Here is a 23,739-nt window from a genome sequence, read left to right on the forward strand (position 1 = left end):
AAATTGACTTGATAATTTTTGATTTCATTTCACTTGAAACGTGACCAATTATTTCTACAGCAGTATTTCTAGAATGTAGCCCGATTCCAATATCAACATTGTTCATTCTTTGCAATTTTAACATGTGAAAGAAGTCTGAGTAAGGCCTATTGCTCTTGGCTAGATAGTAAGCAGTTCTGAAAACAACTTTTGTTGTTTCGAGGTGCGAAACATTCATGGCATCTGTGACTTTTTCAATAGTTTGGGATTTGCTTACTTCAATAATCTTTTTGGCTGCCTTATGACTAGAGGTTTTTTTATGGATGAAAATTTTTTTCTCAGCGATCTGAGTTGGTTTTACTATTACCATTTTTACCATTAAAAGTAACTTGGTAAGAACGCCATTCTTTTGCAATGCTGGAGCTTATTAGCACCCAAGTGCGACACGTGTTTACAAAAACTACATCCAAGTTTTCCTTCCCTACAATCAATCCAAGGAAAAGCTTCTTTTTTTCGCTCCCACATTTTGTGGTTCCAAATAGATGGCCATTTTAAATTAGTGACCATAAGTCTATCAGACTCATCCGGTTTAGGACAACGTTCAATTGAATTAGACTGTTCGGTTAAATTATCTTTACTTTCCTCACCTGTGTAGCTGATGATGAAGGAGAAACAGAAGTTGGTTCTTTTTTCCCTACTTCGAAAAATGACACTATAGTTTTTTGCTTCTTCCTCTGGGATTCCATTGCAGTATTTTCCACTACACTTATCACTTATCACACTTGAATAAAAGTTGTATACTGTACACCTACTATATTTGTTAAGATGTACCGCCTAAAGCATTTATTTAAAATAAACATAAAACATGGCATAACATACGCGAATTACTATGATTTCTTCGAGTAAACTATACACAAACCGTAAATAAATAATCCAGGAGTCGAACACAGTTAACGGAGACTAGTACAGAACTGCTCGGTGAACAAACAGACAGTGAATACAATGACACAGCATAGAAAACGCAACATCAGTGACACAGTGACACACTAGAAGGCGGGAAAAGTTCGCGCACTATTACTGCGCAGATCGTCGGCCATTTTTTGCGTAGTACCAGACAGTGTAGAAAATCGACAGTGTTGCCGATTTGTACATAATTATCAGATTTACTTAACTTTTATGAGTTTCGTAGAAGTACAGTCTAGTTTTCGCGCCGTGGCCGTACACTCTGGTTTTCGTACACTAGGCAGTAGTAGGCCTAGTACAACGACTCACGGAGGGCGGAGTGAATCGTTGTACTGTATCGAAATGTAGAGAGCGTTTTCTATAATCCGTGATTTATTTGCAAAACCTAAATTCTTTATTTTCTTTTCTTTTCTTAACCAGTGTGGGAACGGCGTTCACGCGCGTTCCCGCACCATGACACCACTGCTAACGATGGATTATTTTTCGGCCGATATTATAACTTGGTTAACTAAAAACGCACATGTACTCTTCACAACAATCGACTTAATTATATCTGCTTTATGACAGAAGGCGTAAACAGGCGTCTATAATATAATTTCATTAACGTCGTATAGATGGAGCGAGTGATATTGAAAAAAAGGGGGTACCCCGTTTTAGGCAGCTACCCCATTTTGCCCGCCTTTCCCCTACGGGTAACTAGTTCTCGGGAAGTTTATCTGACAAACTACAGTATTTCTCATGATCATCTTTCAGTGCGTCACAGTTTTTCGATTTCTTTCTAACGCATTAAATTGTATGTGACAGAAAAAAAGGCACGTCGGTGATTACATTTCGTCGGTGACATTTTTATAACATTTCTTCTAGTTATTCTAGTTGTCGATAGATGGCGCCATAATAAAAAATATTTTTTTTAATTAGATAATAATATTACAAATATAATCTGTATAATTTATAAGACTATACAAATCAAAGAAAATACCATTTTATAAATGCAAGAAACACATTTGATTTGTTTTTATTCCAAATTGAAAATAAAATGTGACAACTGTCAGATTTAACTAAAATGTCATGTTAGAATTAATGTCATAAATGTGTATTATCACGGACTTACCCTTTTTCCTATCATTTGTTACGCACTGAAAAATGACCATGAAAAGGACAATATACATGTTAATTTGTCAGATAAACGGTGGATAAACTTCCCGATAACTATGGTTTGTTTTTTAACCAGGAGGAGTAAACTAAAAATACATATTCACGCCCAAGAAAGTTACTAGAAAAATCACCAAATAGGTACATTTTTTTTGTTGATCATATCAAATCTGCCCTCGACGGTAATTCATACATATTATATTATATGTACTAATATGTACGTCGCTAAAGAGTTCTAAAAAACTGTTTTTTATATATATAAAAGTAGACAATTACAAACAAGCATTACGGCGCAGTAAATTTGAATTAGGTACTCCTCTTGGTTTAAAAACAGATCATAATTATCCAGAGGTGAAAAGACCGGGCCTTATAATTGTGGACATGCCTTGCATAAATCCAAATTGTCTATCTACTCTTATTTCTAGAACCTTACACTAAATTATAATACATAATCAAAAAAATTAAAACGGTAATATGTACCCGGATATTTAATAAAAATCGCAAAGAGGAAAAATAATTACATTTCCAATAAAACTGTAATAACCACAATAATAACCAGCCTAATCTTTGAATGCGAATATCGTCCATTTATTCTTCTTCTTTAAGTGCCATCTCCGCTACGAAGGTTGGCAATCATCGTGGCTATTCTTACCTTCGAGGCAGCTCCTCTGAACAGTTGCCTTGAGCTGCAACCAAACCATTCTTTCAGGTTCTTCAACCCGGAAACGCGTCTCGTTCCTACGCTTCTCCTAACCTCTATTTTTTCTTGAGCTATGAGTCCAAGTTGTTATTATCTTTCGAGTCTCGAGATAAGCTAGGAAAAATAATCCCCAGACAAATAATCCCGGACAAAAATCCCCACAAATTATCCCCGAACAAAAAATCCCTGGACAAATAAATTCAGACAAAAAATCACCACAAATTTTTTTGGACAAAATATCCCCACAAAAAATCCCGGACAAAAAATCCCCAAGAAATATGTTCTGCCGACTAGTTCTCTAAAAGTTTTTCCGGAATTTTACTAAATTTCGGATTCCAATTCCATACTGAAAGCTTCAAATTTTACATGACAAAGGAGTGTGAGTTTTTCAAAAATCGTGGAAGATATGGGGAATGAGCTAAGACTCCGTTCTTTTGAAAGGCGCTTAATGCGCGTTTTGATAACGCGCAATGACAACTACATACATATTCTACTTAAGACCGTTCACATGCTAACGCGCGTTTTAGGTCATTAAAACGCGCGTTGGTATGTGAACTGTCACGGTCTCAAATAAAATTTCAGGTTTATCCATAAATATGGATTAAACTAATCTTGAAATGAACCCTATCAGTCCAGACTACACATTTGCCTTGGGAGGAGAAATTTGCCTTAAGAGGGGAACTTCTAGTGAAACACCAACAGTGGCGGCTGGTCAGGGTCGGCAGGGTCGGCAGTGCCGACCCACACATTTATGGACACATTATAGATTTTTTTAAATATATAAGTTAATCAGAGTTGATGATATTCGTTTCTGTGAAATAAAAAAAATATCTGTGAGATAATACAGACTAAATTTTATTCATTGTTTTTAAAAGAATTCGATCGATCCGATACGTTAAGTGATCCCTGTGCGCTGTGCGTAAGAGACTTTTCAAATTAATGATCCTAGCCAGCCATACACCCGACTGCGATTGTGTGAATAGGGATGTTCACTAATTTTTAAATATAGTTAAATTCAATAGATTACAAGGTATATAAAAACGTAACAATCATAAAACTGTTTAAAAATGTATATTTTTTAAGATAAATGAGTTCATAATGTTGATTTTCTTGGAGGCTAGAAAAACGGTACCCTGCAGCGAGGCTACGGTCTGTGACGTCAGCAGTCGTAACGTCTTTGATCGACGACTAAGTTTTGTATACTTATTTACTCAGTGTATTTGAATGTGCGCAGTTTTTTACGTATTTAATTATTAAAAATAAAGCCAAATAAGTGGTGTTTTGTTCCTGGGTGTGTAAATACATCAAAAAACAGTTCTGACAAGATTTTTATTACCGTTCCAACCAATTTAAAACAGAAAAAGAAATGGTTTGTTGCAGCTAGAACTTAAAATAACTAACTTAAAGAACTAACTTAATAAAATAAACATTATAGAAGTTTTCCAGAGACTTTCGGCCCTTGGTAATAATGTAATTGTTCTTTCTGCATTTACATTTTTCAAAAATACTTATTAGTTTTCTCAGGATTCGAAAAAATGAATGAATTTAAATAGCATTGGACCAAGATTTTGCACCTACCCCCTTAAAGAGTAAATGAAAAAGTTTCGGGACCTCAAATTTGTATTCCTTAAACTGGGATATTCCTAAAAACGGGATTCTAATAATACATACAGTAAAAGTAAACCTTGAAATAACTACATGTGGATGTAGGTATGACTTTATATTATATTAAAGTCATTAATAATTTAGTGAAAAGATTGGTTGAAATGAAAATGTATAATACCCAAGTTCAAAAATATTTTTTACCTTGGAACAGTTGTCAACTGGAAATACGAAACAACCGAAATAAGATCTAGAGTTGAAAAGGACATAGCAACATTTAACAACATGCATGAGAAATATTTTCACCCATTGCGACATAATATCTCTCCCACTAAAAATACGGCTGCTAAAATGTTATTATTTCCGGTCTTGCTATATGGCGCATAGGCCTGGACAATAATGGAAACATTAATGAAAAATCTTCGAGATGTGGGTGTACCCACGTATCCTCAAAATATCCTGGGCGACCCACACCAACGTACAGGTATTGCGTCAAATGGGAAAACAAAAAGAAAACTCTTTTACAATTAAGAAACGAAATCTTAAATATTTCGGTCATATCATGAGGCATGATAAATATCGTATACTCCAACTGATAACGCAAGGTAAAATAGAGAGCAAACGCGGACCCGGAAGAAAAGACACTCGATGACTTAAAAACTTACGCCAATGATTTGGACAAAAATCGATCGAGTTATTCAGAAACGCCTCAAATGAAATTAAAATTGCCATGATGATAGCCATCTTCCACAACGGACAAGGCACATGAAGAAGAATAAAAATATTTTTAATACACCTAACCAAGGTAAAGTAATAACCAGCCAATGTATGTATACCAGGGGTGGGCAAACTTTTTTTAGTAAGGGCCACAAAATATTCTTGGTCTATTACCGAGGGCCGCAATATTTGTTACCTTAACATGTTCGAATTTTTAACATTTTACTAATTTTGTTTGGGGCATGGTTAAATTAAATAAACATATTCAGTACAATTTAAAGATTATTCAAAAAAAAATTCAAGACCAAATATTGAAAAATAAGCCAACGGTGGCAAATTTTTACAGGCTCCAAGAAAAAATGGATTTTGCAGTAGAACTCGTCAATGGATTATATGAAAGGTGTCAATAAAAAATTCAAAATATTTTATTAGCTTACGAGTTTCTCGAGGTAACGCTGTTGAGTTTTTTAGTTTTAACGATTTTTGAGTTTCTGATATCACTCAAAATACCAGTCAAAATAAGGAAATTTTTATAAAAAGGGTGAAAATCAACATATTTATTATTGTTAACCAAAACATATTTCGACAGAGTTACCTCACGAAATGTCCAAAGAAAATCTATGAAAAAATTCAGGTGGATCTGTCAAGTAGGTAGTTTTTTAGTTACAATGCCTTTGAAAAAAGTAGTTTTGAGAAAAACGCGTTTGGTTTGACAACTTTTATTTCAATTTTATTTTTGTCTGTCAAATCGTAAAGTGATGCACGTCGGAATATGTTTTTGAATCGTAGAGTAATTTACAAAAGAGACGGGAACAGCTATTGAACGTTTCTCACTACGCTCAAGCTACTGCAAAGCGAGTCGAAGGTAGGGATATTAAACATGCTTTACTTTCGGTAATTTTACTCCGGTCAAGCTGAAAATTTTAGAGAGTATTCTTGAAGTTTATTTATTTATTTATTTATGTACTTTCTTTTTTCAAACCGTATCCCTCTCCCCTAAAGAGCATTCGCATTTAATTAAGCATGGTATTTCCCTCAAATATATGTATATCTATATATTTATTTATTTTTATTTTATCTCTGAACCCATTTCCTTTTTCCCTAATATTGTTCTAAAGCTATTTCCTTGTGACATCTTATGCAATTTAAAAAAACCAATACAGAAGTAAAAACTTCGAGATGTATTCTGGTATAAAATCGTTTATTTAAAAACTATAAAATGTCATCGATTGCAGAACGTTTTCGTTCTAAACAGAACATCTTCAGTGCCTAGAATGAAGTATTTCCACGTTAGATTAAAGCAAAGGGTTAAAAATGTGACTGTTAAAATGAAAAAAGTGTGGGAATACTTACATCCTGCCGAGTATTTTGAAACTAGCACACCGTAAATAGTGTTAACATCATCATATATGGTTTACATAATGTAATATGTTAAAATGTTATGACTACAAGTCGATGTTAATGGATAAAGTGGAACACATGCTAAAAGGGTGCCATGGTTCCCTGCTCGAAGATACTAGGTACTTGCCAATTCAATGGGCACAGACCAACTGAGAAATTATGAAGTGGATTTACAATTTGACAAGGGTGACATGACATGACAAGATAAAGCCAATTTTTGGTTAAAGTTTCATTTGATTTTGGATTTTTTAATAAAATGCGGAGGTTTGTCTGCAAAAATAATTTAAATTATTTGAATAATAAAATCTACTGTAAAGTTTAAATTAGCAACTCTCTATTCCAGAATAACTTATAGATTCATTAAATTTAATGCAGATATATTACGTGGTTTAAGTTGTGACGTCATCGGATGTGAAATGACGAGTTGAAAGTTAAGTTTGTGGAAACAAGGAAATACACTACATAGTAAGATAATTAGACTTGCATGGAAAAACAAAGCTAAACAAGCCGAGAAAACCAGAATTTAAGAGTGTTTTTATGTGATGAAATGTTGGTTGCCTAACAAGGCAAGCAGACAACAGGTTGAAGGTAAACGGTAGAATATTGCGAGAAAACAGTATATATACAAAAGGTGGCTATATGTTGTGTTAAATTTATTATTATACTATTGTAATGAATAATTATGTCTGTTAAAAGTTGGAAAATAGTTGTTAACAAAATTAAATAACTAAAGATTACTGTTAGTGAGGTAGATATATGTGTGAAGGATATGATTGTATATAGTATTGTGAAATGAATGAGAGTATGTAATAAAATAATAAAATTAAACTATGTGACATAAAGTCTAATTCATCTTTATGTAGTTTTGAAAGGACTGAATGAATTGGAAGTAATGTATCTTGATAGTCTACCAACGTGGAATAGTGAATAAAATAATTAGAATGAGAGCTACCAATATAGGTCAAATTGTGGGTTGGTGTCAGTATGTAAAGAAGAATCTAAATTGAATGGGTATATGAAATAGAAAAGTATGAGATTGATTTCTATTGGTGATAGTGGAGTAAATAGACTGAACTAAATGATATATATTTAAGTGCACAAACTTTATGAACGTATGTGATTGTAACTGAAATCAAACAAATGCAAAATGTGAAAAAATTTTTATTTTAAATTGGGATAAATGGATATTGGAAGTTGCCTGATATGAATGGAAATGAAAAGATAGATGAAAAAAGAAGAATAGTGAATGCAATAAAACTTATGAAAGAAGTTTGACTGAATGGGTCGTAATGGATATAGGTGTGCAGTATCCTATTGTTAAGTAAAGTCTAAGAATCTAAAAAGAAAGCAGTGACAGAATGTTACTAAGTAAGGAAAGTGATATATATGACAGACCAGAGTGATTGGATGTATGGTGTTTTTTTTTTTTTATTATTGTAAGCGGAGATGAGAGAAAATGAGTAAGTAACATAACAGGCAACAGGATAAGTGAGTGTGAAGAACATTCCAAAGAGACAGGAGATGAGACAGTGAGATGAGATATAGAGGACCTGAAAAAGAGACAGAGACACAAGGTCAAACCAGAAATGACTAGGAGTGGAGAAAAATATGAAGGATAGGAAAATAGAAGAATCAAAACTGTGTGAGGGATGGGATAGTGGGGGAGGCAGCAATGAAGTTGAAAAGAAATGCAAGTTGAGATATGTGTTAATGGGTGATTAGTATGGAAAGAGAAGACTGTTATAAACTAGTGGGGTAGTGGGAAAAGAGGGGGAGGGGGAAATGGAGAATAGGAGTATAGGGGAAGGGGGGTGAGAGGAAAAATGAGAGAAAACTAGGGTTGGATTAAGGGAATAGTTGTCGATGGATAGGAGTGAAAGGACGATTTAAAGTTGTTTGACGATTAACGCAATTGGGGCTGGTCCTCATGTCTCTGGAAATCTCAAGGTCCTCGTACAAATCCAGGCGTAGATTGTTTCTGTCTTGGATGTTATGAATTAATTTAACACCATCAGGGATGTCGAGATGATGATTATTAACTTTCAAATGATGGGAAAAAGCTGATGTAGTGTCTCTTTTAGAATGTTCAGCAGATCTGGTTGAGAGTGATCTGTAAGTCCTGCCGATGTAAGAGGCATCACAATCAGAGCAAGTCAGTCTATAAACACCACTACGATTCATATAGTGTATTGTATCCTTAGTATTTGTCAAAAAGTGGCCAAGGGTATTTCCAACTTTGAAAGAAATATGTATATTCTCAGAAGAGTTAGATACAATACGTTTAATCTTTTCAGATAGATGTGGGTTATGATATGGTAGTGACCTGTAAATAGCAGAAGAGGAAGATGACTGATGGAAAGCAGAATTTTGAAGCAATTTAGATTCTCTTTTACGGATGAGTTTATCTATTATAGAGGGATCGTAACCATTGTTGACAGCTATTTGTTTTATAATGTTGAGTTCTTTGTTGAAAGAATCTGTTGACATAGGTATAGAGAAAAGTCTGTGTATGAAGCTTCTGAAAGCTGCTAGTTTGTGTGATAGAGGATGATTAGAAGAAAAATGAATTACATGGTCAGTTTGGGTGGGTTTACGAAAGATACCAAAGTTGAATTGGTTGTTAAGTCTGGTAATAGATAAATCAAGGAAATTAATGGCCTGAGAAGATTCTAGTTCCATGGTAAATTTGATATTAGGGTGAATTGAGTTAATTTTAAGAAGTAGTTGTTGAGCTGAGTCATGATGTCCAGCGATGAAGACCAAACAGTCATCTACGTAACGAAACCAATGTAAAATTTCTGGATTTTTCATAATGTGATTGGACTCTAAATGATCCATAAAGACATCAGCTAGGAATGGGGATAAGCAACTGCCCATTGCTAAACCATCTGGTTGTTTATAGAATTTGTTGTTGAATTGGAAGAAATCTTGAGATAGACATAATTCAAGGATATCTAGTATCGGTGAAATGACATTGGGCTGAAAAGACTTGTTGACTAAGAGTGATTTTACCAGACTTAAAGTTTCGATTTTGGGCACTGAAGTAAATAGGTTGCTTACATCAAAAGAAAGCATAGTTATGTCTGGATTGAGATTGATGAGTTGAAGTTTATCAACTAATTGGTATGAATTTGATACAGTAAAACGGGGTGTGAAGTTGATTAAATTTTTTAAGGTGTTGAGTATGAATTTTGATAAAATAGAAACTGGAGTGTTAATGAAACTGACGACAGGACGTATAGGAATTCCAACTTTATGTATCTTGGGTAAACCGTACAACCTCGGAATAAGAGGGTTGCCAGGCAGTTTGTTGTAAGGGGCCTCATAATTGGATAAAAATTCAGAGTGTTTTTTGATGTTATCTTTCAATTTACTTATGAATCTCTTGGAAGGATCAGTTGGTAAAATAATGAAGTGGTTGTCATCTAGAAAAGATGAAACTTTATTGTTGTAAGTATCACGGTCTAGAATAACCAAACAATTACCTTTATCAGCTTTAGAAAAAATTAGGTTGTGATTCTAATCACAACCTAATTTTTTCTAAAGCTGATAAAGGTAATTGTTTGGTTATTCTAGACCGTGATACTTACAACAATAAAGTTTCATCTTTTCTAGATGACAACCACTTCATTATTTTACCAACTGATCCTTCCAAGAGATTCATAAGTAAATTGAAAGATAACATCAAAAAACACTCTGAATTTTTATCCAATTATGAGGCCCCTTACAACAAACTGCCTGGCAACCCTCTTATTCCGAGGTTGTACGGTTTACCCAAGATACATAAAGTTGGAATTCCTATACGTCCTGTCGTCAGTTTCATTAACACTCCAGTTTCTATTTTATCAAAATTCATACTCAACACCTTAAAAAATTTAATCAACTTCACACCCCGTTTTACTGTATCAAATTCATACCAATTAGTTGATAAACTTCAACTCATCAATCTCAATCCAGACATAACTATGCTTTCTTTTGATGTAAGCAACCTATTTACTTCAGTGCCCAAAATCGAAACTTTAAGTCTGGTAAAATCACTCTTAGTCAACAAGTCTTTTCAGCCCAATGTCATTTCACCGATACTAGACATCCTTGAATTATGTCTATCTCAAGATTTCTTCCAATTCAACAACAAATTCTATAAACAACCAGATGGTTTAGCAATGGGCAGTTGCTTATCCCCATTCCTAGCTGATGTCTTTATGGATCATTTAGAGTCCAATCACATTATGAAAAATCCAGAAATTTTACATTGGTTTCGTTACGTAGATGACTGTTTGGTCTTCATCGCTGGACATCATGACTCAGCTCAACAACTACTTCTTAAAATTAACTCAATTCACCCTAATATCAAATTTACCATGGAACTAGAATCTTCTCAGGCCATTAATTTCCTTGATTTATCTATTACCAGACTTAACAACCAATTCAACTTTGGTATCTTTCGTAAACCCACCCAAACTGACCATGTAATTCATTTTTCTTCTAATCATCCTCTATCACACAAACTAGCAGCTTTCAGAAGCTTCATACACAGACTTTTCTCTATACCTATGTCAACAGATTCTTTCAACAAAAAACTCAACATTATAAAACAAATAGCTGTCAACAATGGTTACGATCCCTCTATAATAGATAAACTCATCCGTAAAAGAGAATCTAAATTGCTTCAAAATTCTGCTTTCCATCAGTCATCTTCCTCTTCTGCTATTTACAGGTCACTACCATATCATAACCCACATCTATCTGAAAAGATTAAACGTATTGTATCTAACTCTTCTGAGAATATACATATTTCTTTCAAAGTTGGAAATACCCTTGGCCACTTTTTGACAAATACTAAGGATACAATACACTATATGAATCGTAGTGGTGTTTATAGACTGACTTGCTCTGATTGTGATGCCTCTTACATCGGCAGGACTTACAGATCACTCTCAACCAGATCTGCTGAACATTCTAAAAGAGACACTACATCAGCTTTTTCCCATCATTTGAAAGTTAATAATCATCATCTCGACATCCCTGATGGTGTTAAATTAATTCATAACATCCAAGACAGAAACAATCTACGCCTGGATTTGTACGAGGACCTTGAGATTTCCAGAGACATGAGGACCAGCCCCAATTGCGTTAATCGTCAAACAACTTTAAATCGTCCTTTCACTCCTATCCATCGACAACTATTCCCTTAATCCAACCCTAGTTTTCTCTCATTTTTCCTCTCACCCCCCTTCCCCTATACTCCTATTCTCCATTTCCCCCTCCCCCTCTTTTCCCACTACCCCACTAGTTTATAACAGTCTTCTCTTTCCATACTAATCACCCATTAACACATATCTCAACTTGCATTTCTTTTCAACTTCATTGCTGCCTCCCCCACTATCCCATCCCTCACACAGTTTTGATTCTTCTATTTTCCTATCCTTCATATTTTTCTCCACTCCTAGTCATTTCTGGTTTGACCTTGTGTCTCTGTCTCTTTTTCAGGTCCTCTATATCTCATCTCACTGTCTCATCTCCTGTCTCTTTGGAATGTTCTTCACACTCACTTATCCTGTTGCCTGTTATGTTACTTACTCATTTTCTCTCATCTCCGCTTACAATAATAAAAAAAAAAAAACACCATACATCCAATCACTCTGGTCTGTCATATATATCACTTTCCTTACTTAGTAACATTCTGTCACTGCTTTCTTTTTAGATTCTTAGACTTTACTTAACAATAGGATACTGCACACCTATATCCATTACGACCCATTCAGTCAAACTTCTTTCATAAGTTTTATTGCATTCACTATTCTTCTTTTTTCATCTATCTTTTCATTTCCATTCATATCAGGCAACTTCCAATATCCATTTATCCCAATTTAAAATAAAAATTTTTTCACATTTTGCATTTGTTTGATTTCAGTTACAATCACATACGTTCATAAAGTTTGTGCACTTAAATATATATCATTTAGTTCAGTCTATTTACTCCACTATCACCAATAGAAATCAATCTCATACTTTTCTATTTCATATACCCATTCAATTTAGATTCTTCTTTACATACTGACACCAACCCACAATTTGACCTATATTGGTAGCTCTCATTCTAATTATTTTATTCACTATTCCACGTTGGTAGACTATCAAGATACATTACTTCCAATTCATTCAGTCCTTTCAAAACTACATAAAGATGAATTAGACTTTATGTCACATAGTTTAATTTTATTATTTTATTACATACTCTCATTCATTTCACAATACTATATACAATCATATCCTTCACACATATATCTACCTCACTAACAGTAATCTTTAGTTATTTAATTTTGTTAACAACTATTTTCCAACTTTTAACAGACATAATTATTCATTACAATAGTATAATAATAAATTTAACACAACATATAGCCACCTTTTGTATATATACTGTTTTCTCGCAATATTCTACCGTTTACCTTCAACCTGTTGTCTGCTTGCCTTGTTAGGCAACCAACATTTCATCACATAAAAACACTCTTAAATTCTGGTTTTCTCGGCTTGTTTAGCTTTGTTTTTCCATGCAAGTCTAATTATCTTACTATGTAGTGTATTTCCTTGTTTCCACAAACTTAACTTTCAACTCGTCATTTCACATCCGATGACGTCACAACTTAAACCACGTAATATATCTGCATTAAATTTAATGAATCTATAAGTTATTCTGGAATAGAGAGTTGCTAATTTAAACTTTACAGTAGATTTTATTATTCAAATAATTTAAATTATTTTTGCAGACAAACCTCCGCATTTTATTAAAAAATCCAAAATCAAATGAAACTTTAACCAAAAATTGGCTTTATCTTGTCATGTCATGTCACCCTTGTCAAATTGTAAATCCACTTCATAATTTCTCAGTTGGTCTGTGCCCATTGAATTGGCAAGTACCTAGTATCTTCGAGCAGGGAACCATGGCACCCTTTTAGCATGTGTTCCACTTTATCCATTAACATCGACTTGTAGTCATAACATTTTAACATATTACATTATGTAAACCATATATGATGATGTTAACACTATTTACGGTGTGCTAGTTTCAAAATACTCGGCAGGATGTAAGTATTCCCACACTTTTTTCATTTTAACAGTCACATTTTTAACCCTTTGCTTTAATCTAACGTGGAAATACTTCATTCTAGGCACTGAAGATGTTCTGTTTAGAACGAAAACGTTCTGCAATCGATGACATTTTATAGTTTTTAAATAAACGATTTTATACCAGAATACATCTCGAAGTTTTTACTTCTGTATTGGTTTTTTAAACTATGGTATACAGCCAACTATTGGGATTTTCCCATTGATTTTTTTTTTTTATGCAATTTACTATTTTATTTGGGAATAAGCCACAATTTAACTTTGAAATTTTTATTTGACGTTTCGATTTCCACTTTGGAAATCGTTATCAAAATACAAAACATTAATAAATTAAGCATTTATTTAATTAGTTTAATTTAATTATATTTTGTATTTTGATAACGATTTCCGAAGTGGAAATGGAAACGTCAAGTAAATTTAATTTTAAACTTAAATTGTGGCTTATTCCCAAATAAAATAGTGAATTCTATTTTCACATTGCTATTAGTTACTTAAATATGAAGGGAAATTCCGTGCTTAAATAGGTTGAAATTTCGTGGATTTCATTCAGGGAGCCGACAAAACTCTGCCGGAAACCCAAATAATTGCCCGCGTTACGTTGAAAAATTTGCGGAAAAATCACCCGCTGCGAAAATGTTGATTAATAGCTGCATTATCTATATTTATTTATTAATATTATCACTAACTAAAAAAAATCTTTAAATGAAAATAATTCACTTTTTTTTCCGCGGGCCGCAAAAAAATGTATAAAGGGCCGCATGCGGCCCGAGGGCCGCACTTTGCCCACCCATGATGTATACAATATGCATGCGTACAATGCATGCATACAACTTTCTCTATTTTTTTTTGTGGAGTATTAAGCATTTATTTTTTTAGCTTAAAGAAGACATGGAAAATTATATGAAATATACACTCAGTAAAGCTGTGGTAGACTTATTTTTTTACAAGATGCCAATAAATTATACACCATTGTTACATCTACACTACAGTCGGTAGTTTATACGAATCGGCTTTCTGAAAACCTTCTTCCATTTTATTTGTTTATTTTTGTAAAACCCAAAATATGTCCTTACAAACAGTCTATCCACTTTAAACTAAACAAATTCACTATAAAACTCCACTTTAACCCTAATAAAACAAGAAGAGAACAAAATAAAATGACCTGAAACGTCAAACCGGTAAACAGTAACACTATGGGAATGGCGCGCGCTTGGGGTATGCAACTAGTGACGTCAGGCCAATAGAGAAGCGTTCTTGAAATTTAAAATAATGCTAGATTTCTAATAAAGATTTTTTATAGAAAGGCTTTTTCAATTTTGTTGATATTTTGGACAATTATTCCTAGGGTGTTTCTTAATCGTTTTACATGTTTGAAATGACTTTTTAATTTTTTGTGAACATCCCTATTCAAGGCCCGCTTCGGCAAGCCGTACCCAGATTGACTATTTGCTTGTAATAAGACGCTATGGAATATTAGCCGATAGGCAACCAATTATACATTCCCCGTATTTATTTGAATGATAAGTACGGCAGAAAAACAATCTGCCGAGCGCAGCGGTGATCTGCAAACGGCAACAAGATAAGTACGTACTTCTAGACCAGGGCGCATCTGTAAAAATATTAGTAACATTAATTTTAACGTCTGGGCGCATCTGTAAAAATATTAGTAACATTAATTTTAACGTGGACGTTGCGTTGAGAGGTGACTCATATTTGTTTGCAGAAATTGCTTGAAAATAACTCATATAATAATATTTGAGTTATCCTCCCACTCAAAAAGGTCCCGAACATTGTTTAAATAATCAACATGTCAAAAAATGACATCAATTCATTTTTTTATTATAACTTTAAAAGTATTCATTTTAGAGAAAAGTTGCACTGACATAAAAGTTGCGTAATTAAAGTTCCTACAATATAGGATTACCTAAAAATTTTTAAAATTGTCACCTTTGTTGCAAAATAGCAAAAACTGCGGAAAAATCATAAAAAGCAAGTATTCTCATTTTACGTTTTTCAAGCGTTTATGCTACACTTAGGACCTTCATAATTTTACCCAGAAAAACTATATCATATTAAAACAATACTGTGAATTTCATTTAGATCGGTTAATAGATTTTGCAAGATAAATTTTGCAATCCAGCTTTCGCAAAAAAAATCATTTTTTGAAAATGTTGCAGAACCGCAAATAAAGCAGACAGCAAGTTGAATTTATTTTTACTTAGGTATAGAAGAATACTGTACCTTTCTTCTATATGTAAAAAAAATTCAACTTGCTATCTGCTTTATTGTCAGTACTCCAACATTTTGAAAAAATTAATTTTTTTTTGCAAAATTTATTTTGCAAAATGTATTAAATCGATCTTAATGAAATTTACAGTATTGTTTTATTATATCATAAAGGTTTTCTGGTTAAAATATGAAGGTCGTAAGTGTAGCATAAATGGTTGAAAAACGTAAAATGCAAATACTTATTTTTTATGTTTTTTTCGCAATTATTGCTGTTTTGCAACAAGGATGAGACTTTTTAAAAATTTTTAACCAATCCTATTTTGTAGGAAATTTAATTACCCAACTTTTTGGGTAGAAGGAAAAAAATCGAAGTTTTTCTTAATTTTTTGACATTTTGATTATTTAAACAATGTTACGGACCTTTTTGAGTGGAAGGATAACTCAATTATTATTTCCAAAGAATTTTCAAAATATCTATTAGACAAGTTCATTAAAAATTATCCATCATTCTTTAATCAAATAAAATAAGAGAATCAGTTTTATATGCTGATCCTGATCTAAATATTTTCAGAAGGTGGGGTAAGTTACAAAATATGTTTAATTTTATATACTGCAATTCATTAGGTATAACAAACTGTTCCCGAATTTAATAAATTATTGTGCTCAAATGTGGGCAAACTCTGCCTCAAATGAACGGGATTTCTCTTGTCTCAAAAGAGTCAAAACGTATTGTCGAAACACCATGAAACAAGAGAGAATGTCAAACTTGTCTCAAATGTCAATAGAAAAAAACTTTTAAAACCTCTCCAAAACAATAATAAATTTTACAATGACGTTATAACCCATTTTGCTACTTCGAAACAACATAGACTAGAATTAATTTATAAACAGGTTTACAAAAAAAAAAAAAAAAAAATAAAAAAAAAACAAAAATCTTCTATGAAATTGAAGCCTTTTAATTAGATGGCATACCTATCTGAGGAGACGAAACCTTGCCGACCCTGTCCCTAAAGCCACAAGCCGCCACTGAACACCAACCAAAAGATATTATAATATAATATAGCTCAACAGGCCTTAAAGGCCCATGGCTTGCAATTTCTCCAAGGTTTTTCTCCATTCTCTCCTGTCCATGGCCGCAGTCCTCCAATTTGATATCCCGATTGTTTGCAGGTCTTCCTTACATGCTTCTAGCCACTTTTTCCTGGGTCGTCCTCTTCTTCTCTTTCCTTCCCCTCTCAGCAGCGAGTCCTTTGCCCACCTTCCGTCAGCCATTCTCGCAAGATGACCTAACCAACTTAGTCTCTTTGTTCTGACCATCTGGCTTATTTCTGGTTTCCGGTACAGCTCTCTGATATCTGCATTTGTTCGTCTCCTCCAAACGTCTTCATCGTTTTTTACTCCCCCGAATATCTTCCTTAGGACACTCCGCTTCCAGATGTTCAGCACATTTTCTTGGTTTTTGTTCATGACCCATGTTTCGCTCCCGTAAAGAACTGTGGGCTGGATCACTGTTCTATAGAGTCTTAATTTTGCCTCTCTGGAGATGTTTTTGGCTCTTAGTAGTTTGTGTAGGGCTCCGACTGTCTTTCTTCTTCTCGAGATTCTTTTTTCAATTTCCTGGCTTTCTTCCCCTTTACTTGTTAGCGTTACTCCTAGATACTCAAACTCCGTCACCTTTTTGAAGCAATACTCTTTATTCTCGTTGTTTGTGGTAGTTTTCAGTTGTGTGTCTTCATCTGAGGTCTGTCTCATTTCCATATACTTTGTTTTTTGCTCATTAATTCTCAGTCCATACTGCTTAGCCTTTACTTCAAAGAGTTTGAAAATCCTCAGCAGTTCCCTTTCCGTTCTTGCCATTAGCACTACATCGTCCGCAAAGGCCAGATCCTGGTTTCTGTTGTCAAAGATCATACCTTTCGTTCGTATTCCACTCTCTCTCAATATGGCCTCCAACAAGAAATTGAAAAGTACTGTGGACAGCGGATCTTCCTGCTTTAATCCCCTTTTAACTTCAAATTTTCCCGACAGGCTTCCTTCTATCCTTACTCTGTTGTCGGTCTTCACTAAGGTCATTTTTACGAGTCTGATCATCTTTTCCGGAATTCCAAGTACTCTTAGGGCCTGGTACAAACGCCTTCTTATCACAGAATCGTAAGCTTGTTTGAAATCTATAAAGAGGAGGTTTAACTTTAACTGTTGCTCGTATGTACTGCTCTGAATCATTTTCAATACGAATATTTGATCTATGGTGGATCTGCTCTTTTTGAATCCTCCCTGGTATTCACCAACCTGCTCGTTTAAGTGCCTTTCCAGTCTGCTTCTTACGACTCTGGCGAATACCTTATATGTTACGTCTAGGAGAGTGATACCCCTATAGTTTTCACACACTGCTCTATCTCCCTTCTTATGAATGGGACATACTATGGCCTCTCTCCATACTTCCGGCATTTCCTCTCGCTCCCAGATTTTCGTCAACAGGCTACATATTCGCGTTATAAGTGCTTCTCCCCCATGCTTGATTAATTCTGCAGTAATACCATTGCTGCCTGCACTTTTGTTGTTTTTCATACTATGTATGATTTCTCTTATTTCTTCCCCATTTGGAGTCTCTACTGTTTCCGCCGGGCCTCTGACTTCCTCTACCATTTCCTCTTGTTCCTCATCACTTCCATCAGGTTCCTCATTAAGTAGCTCTCTAAAATGCTCCTCCCATCTACTTAGCTTCCCCTGCTTATCTCCTATTAGGTGCCCTTCCTTGCTCGTGTAGTAGTTCTGTTTTCTTGCACATTGGTCACTGCTCCTTTTCGCCTCCTGGTAGAAGTTTCTTCTTCATCATCATTGGCTCGACAGCCCTTTCTGGGTCTTGGCCTGTTCCAGGATTCTTCTCCACTCTGATCTGTTTCGTGCTTTTTTTCTCCAGTTTTTTATTTTTAAGGTTTTTATATCATTTTCTATTTGTTCTAAATATCTCAGCTTCGGTCTTCCTCTTGTTCTTTTTCCTACTGGCATCTGTTTGAATATTTTGTTTGGTATTTCGCCTTCTTCCATTCTTTCTACATGTCCCATCCAACGCAGCCGTTCTATTTTAATGAATGTTATGATATCCGGATCCTGGTATATTTCGTATAGTTCAAAGTTGTACCTTCTTCGCCAAATTCCATTTTCTTTTGTGCCCTTATATATGTGTCGCAAGATTTTCCTTTCAAAGGTGGCTAGCAATGTTTCCTCTCTTTTAGTGAGTGTCCAGGTTTCTGAGCCGTATGTGAGTACCGGCCTTATTAAGGTTTTTTATATTTGGCATTTTGTTTTCCTTGCGACGTTGTCAGATCTTAGTTGCTGAATTAAGCCATGGTAAGTTTTATTGGCAATAAATATTCGCCTCTTCACTTCCTCTGCTACGTTATTATCAGATGTGACTAGGGATCCCAAGTATGTAAAGTTTTTACCCCCTCAATGTTGTATTCTCCTATTGTTATATTTTGTGGCTGCCTTATTTCTGTGTTTTTACTTACCTGCATATATTTTGTTTTGTTCTGGTTGATTTTAAGGCCACTATTTTGTGCAGTTTCTTACATTTTTATTAATATAATGCTCTTCAATCTCTTGAAGCTTTTTATCCATATGCTCCCTTTTCTTACTCCTACACACTTTTGTCGCGTTTCTTCTCGCCGCTTCATATTCATTCCTGATTTCTTCACTTGGTTTATCCATATATTTTAGTCTTGCCTCATTCCGTGTGTTAAGACTTTTCTTGCAATCGGTTTCAAACCATTCTTTGTCGCTCCCCTTTTTAACTTGACCCAACCGCTTTTGAGCTGCTTCCTTCATAGCGTCTTCTATAATTCCCCACTCCATTTCAATGTCACCTTGCTCTTCGCTCTGAAGTAGTTTTGCTGTCACGTCTGTCTGGAAGTTTTCGGCGGTTTCTTTTTTCTTTAGTTTGGCAACGTCATGTTTTTTATTTATTATTCTCTGTTCTGTGACCTTTGGGATAGTTTCTCTTAATTTCGTAATCATTAGTATGTGATCGGAATCTGCGTCTGCTCCTCGGTAAGTTCTAATATCTCTTATTAATTTCGCGTGCTTACTCTCCACTAGGACGTGGTCGATTTGGTTGCGTGTTCTGCCGTCTGGAGCGATCCATGTTTCTTTGTGGATTTTCTTGTGGTCGAAGTAAGTACTCATAATTCTCAAGTTGTTCTCTTGCGCAAAGCCTACCAGCATCTTCCCATTCTCGTTACTTTCGTCGTGTTTACTTTTACCTCCAGTAGTTTTTCGGTACATCTCTTCATTCCCCACTTTGGCATTCAAATCACCTATTACAATTTTAATAGGTATCATATTTTGGAATTTGATTATATATAATTTCAATATTACCACAGAAATCCTGTTTTACATTTTGATTTTTATTCTCTGAGGGAGCATGCACATTTATTAGACTTAGTTTTCTAGTCTTACCTCTTAGTCTCAACCTACAAATCCGTTCAGATATGGTCTCGAACTCCACTATCGCACTTTGCAGCCGGTCACTAACTATAAAACCAGTTCCCAACATCCGGTCTTCGCCACCACTACTGAAAAAGCTGTAACCAAAAGATATAAAAACGATAAATCCAAACTACATTAATTACTTATCCTGTTCATTCCCACTGGAACATAGGGCATCTACTGTTATAACCCTCCCCCATTTGGATGTACTTTGAGCTCTAAACGCTTCTTCTCTCCTCTTCTTCTTAGCTCAGGCGATACTCGTTAGTCTCTGGCACTTGGTCATAAGACCTTTGTACCAAACCCTGTTCTTCTCCTTAAACTTTACTAAGTCCTGTGATCTCAACGAAGGTCAACAGTTTTCTTATTGGTATTTTTAGGATCTCTTCTGGTGCAAACCTTATTTGACCAGTGAAGTCCTGCCTTACATCACCCAGCACACTGCAATGGCATAGTATGTGTATGACAGTTTCTTCTTCCATTTCGCACTTTCTGCACCATGGTTCATTCACCTTACCTAGTTTGTATAGGTGATTTCTTAAACGGCAATGTCCAGTCACCATTTCAGTGACCGTTTTGATCTCTCGTTCATTGAGGTTCATCAAACTGTTCGAGAGTTTTTTATCAATATTCATGATTATTTTTTAGTCTGAATTTGCCCTTGAGTGGTTCTTCATTTATTTTGATGATTCTTTATCAGCAATTTCTGAACCTCGTTCTTCATAGCATCTTTAGTGATGCCACAGAAAGGTTCTGGGCCTTCAAAAGTTTCTCTCGAGCCTTGTTTCGCTAACATATCTGCTCGTTCGTTCCCATGCACCCCTTCATGACCCGGCACCCATATTAAAGACACTTTATTGTCTTAGAAGAGTGCTACCCGCGGGTAGCGGGTAGGACTCTTCTGCGACCCCGGTAGAAGACAAGCTGCTACAAGGAATGGCGTCCTTGCCCTACGCTAGCTACTGACTTTCTCCTCTATCCCAAGCCCCAGGAGATGTCAGGTCCTTAACCTCTCCTCCCATACACCCCGATTTCCACGACCTATATATCCTACCCCTATTCACCGAATGATTTCCGGTATAAGCAATCCCCACTTTCTGACCAACGGCTTTGGGCGGATGAGTTGGAAAGTGGTAGGGCACCCTTTTGTCCTGGGGTTGAAAAATCGGCCTCGAAGGCGGAGGAATCAAAAGCATGGTCAACGGCATAAGGATGTAGAAGAAAAGGGAAACCACTACATTAAAGATCCCTATGGATATCCCTAGTACAATCATCATGGTCTTAGTAACCAACAACGGCGTTACCGATCATGGCCCTCGGAAGCCAAGATCCGACAGGGGAGGAAAGTCAAGGCCTCTCAGGTCATTAATCAGCGAAATCCTTGTCAGAAGAACGGAGGAGAAAGAATAAGACTGTCAAACACTAGAATTGGAACCTGGAATGTTCAGAGTATGTTTCAGCCTGGTAAGATGCACAATAATATTCAAGAAATGAACAGGTTGAATATTGATGTACTGGGTATCAGTGAATCCAGGTGGCCCAACTCAGGTTGTTTCTCAACAAATGAAGCCACAATATATTATTCCGGTAGCGAGGAAAATCAACATCGACACGGCGTGGCAGTCATAGTTAATAAAAAATCTAATAGAGCAGTAGAAGGCTTTTTCCCTATCTCAGAAAGAGTAATGGCATTAAAGTTAGTGACATCTCACGCCAGATTGAACTTGATACAAGTGTATGCTCCTACGGCGAATACCTACGAAGAAGAGGTTGAGTTGTTTTATCGGGATATCGAAGAGACACTGCAAATAACGAAAACTAGAGAAATCACGATAGTCCTAGGTGATCTCAACGCAAAGATTGGAAGGGAGCAAAGCGGAAGGTGTGTGGGAAATTATGGTCTGGGAAATCGTAACGACAGAAGAGATCGTCTAATACAATTTTGCCGAGAGCATAATTTGATTATTACAAACACATTCTTCAAGCTACCAACAGACGACTCTATACATGGCGATCGCCCGCAGATACATCGGAGAAAATAGTTAGGAACCAGATAGACCAGCGGTTCTCAATCTTTTTGTGCCATGTACCACCAAATACTTTTTATTATTTTTGGTACCACCTAACTGAAATACATATCTAACCAGGTGATCTAATTAACTATAATAGTGGTGCTGATTTTGGCTGTATTTGCGTTTTGTGTACCACCTCAAAAATGAAATGTACCACCAGTGGTACATGTACCACAGATTGAGAACCGCTGAGATAGACTACATTATGATAAATGAAAGATACCGTTATGCTGTTAAAGCTGTGAAAGCATATCCCGGAGCAGACGTGGCCTCAGATCATAACCCACTTATCGTCAGGATTACATTCACACTTAAAAACATTAAAAGACATCAAAGAACTCCTACAATAGACACAAGTAAGCTTAAACAACAAGATATAAAAGATTGCCTCCAACATGAACTGCATATGAACTGTAGCAAACTGAACATAGACACCAATGATATTGACGAGCACTGGGATCGACTAAAACATTGCCTATATTCCTACTACTAGAACCGTGCAAAGAAATACTGAACGACGAGATACTCAATATGATGGAACAACGGAGACAACATAAGAACAAAGATAACAATAAATACAGGGAGATAACCACCAGATAAGAAGGATGATAACAAGGGCGGATCCAGGACTGATTTTAGGGAGGGGCCATGAACTTTTTTGGGGAGGGGTACCGGGGGTTCTTGGGGTAATTTTTAAAAATTAGGGTTACAAGGTGAGTTTTAAGGCAATTTTGACACACTTTCAAGTGCCATAAAGACATTCAAAACTGATCGTTATTAAAGTATTATTAAAGTCAGTACCGATTCCTACACATTTCTTCAGATCCAAGTGCAGTTCTTTCAACAAGTTTAATACTATTTTTCCCAATACTTCTTCTGTCACGCCTTGTTCTTCCCCTCTTTCTTGATTTTCACTAATTATTTTTATGTTCTCATACGCGTAAATGAACTTGACAAAGTCTTTACGAATTTTGTTATTTTGTATGTATTTCAAACTAAGAGAAAGCTATTCCACGTGGGATATTCGGTCGTTTCGTCAAATGTAACAGTGTAATAATTTGCAGTTTGAACTTGATTCATGACTTGTTCAATTATTTCTTCACCACGTGTTATCAATTGACTTTGGCTGGTGCTACTAATGTATGTTACTCGGGAAGATGCTGTGGATAGGTCTTGTTTAAGAGATTTATCTCCTGATGCGATTTTAAACCTGAACAATTCCTCTTATTACTAGGCACAACATCTTCGTCCAGAAGCAGAAGGCCATCCTCACGATGGCCTCTTAGAGGAATATTTTGTCAACCTAAG

This window comes from Diabrotica virgifera, chromosome 8 (assembly GCF_917563875.1).
Source record: "Diabrotica virgifera virgifera chromosome 8, PGI_DIABVI_V3a".
NCBI lineage: Eukaryota > Metazoa > Arthropoda > Insecta > Coleoptera > Chrysomelidae > Diabrotica > Diabrotica virgifera.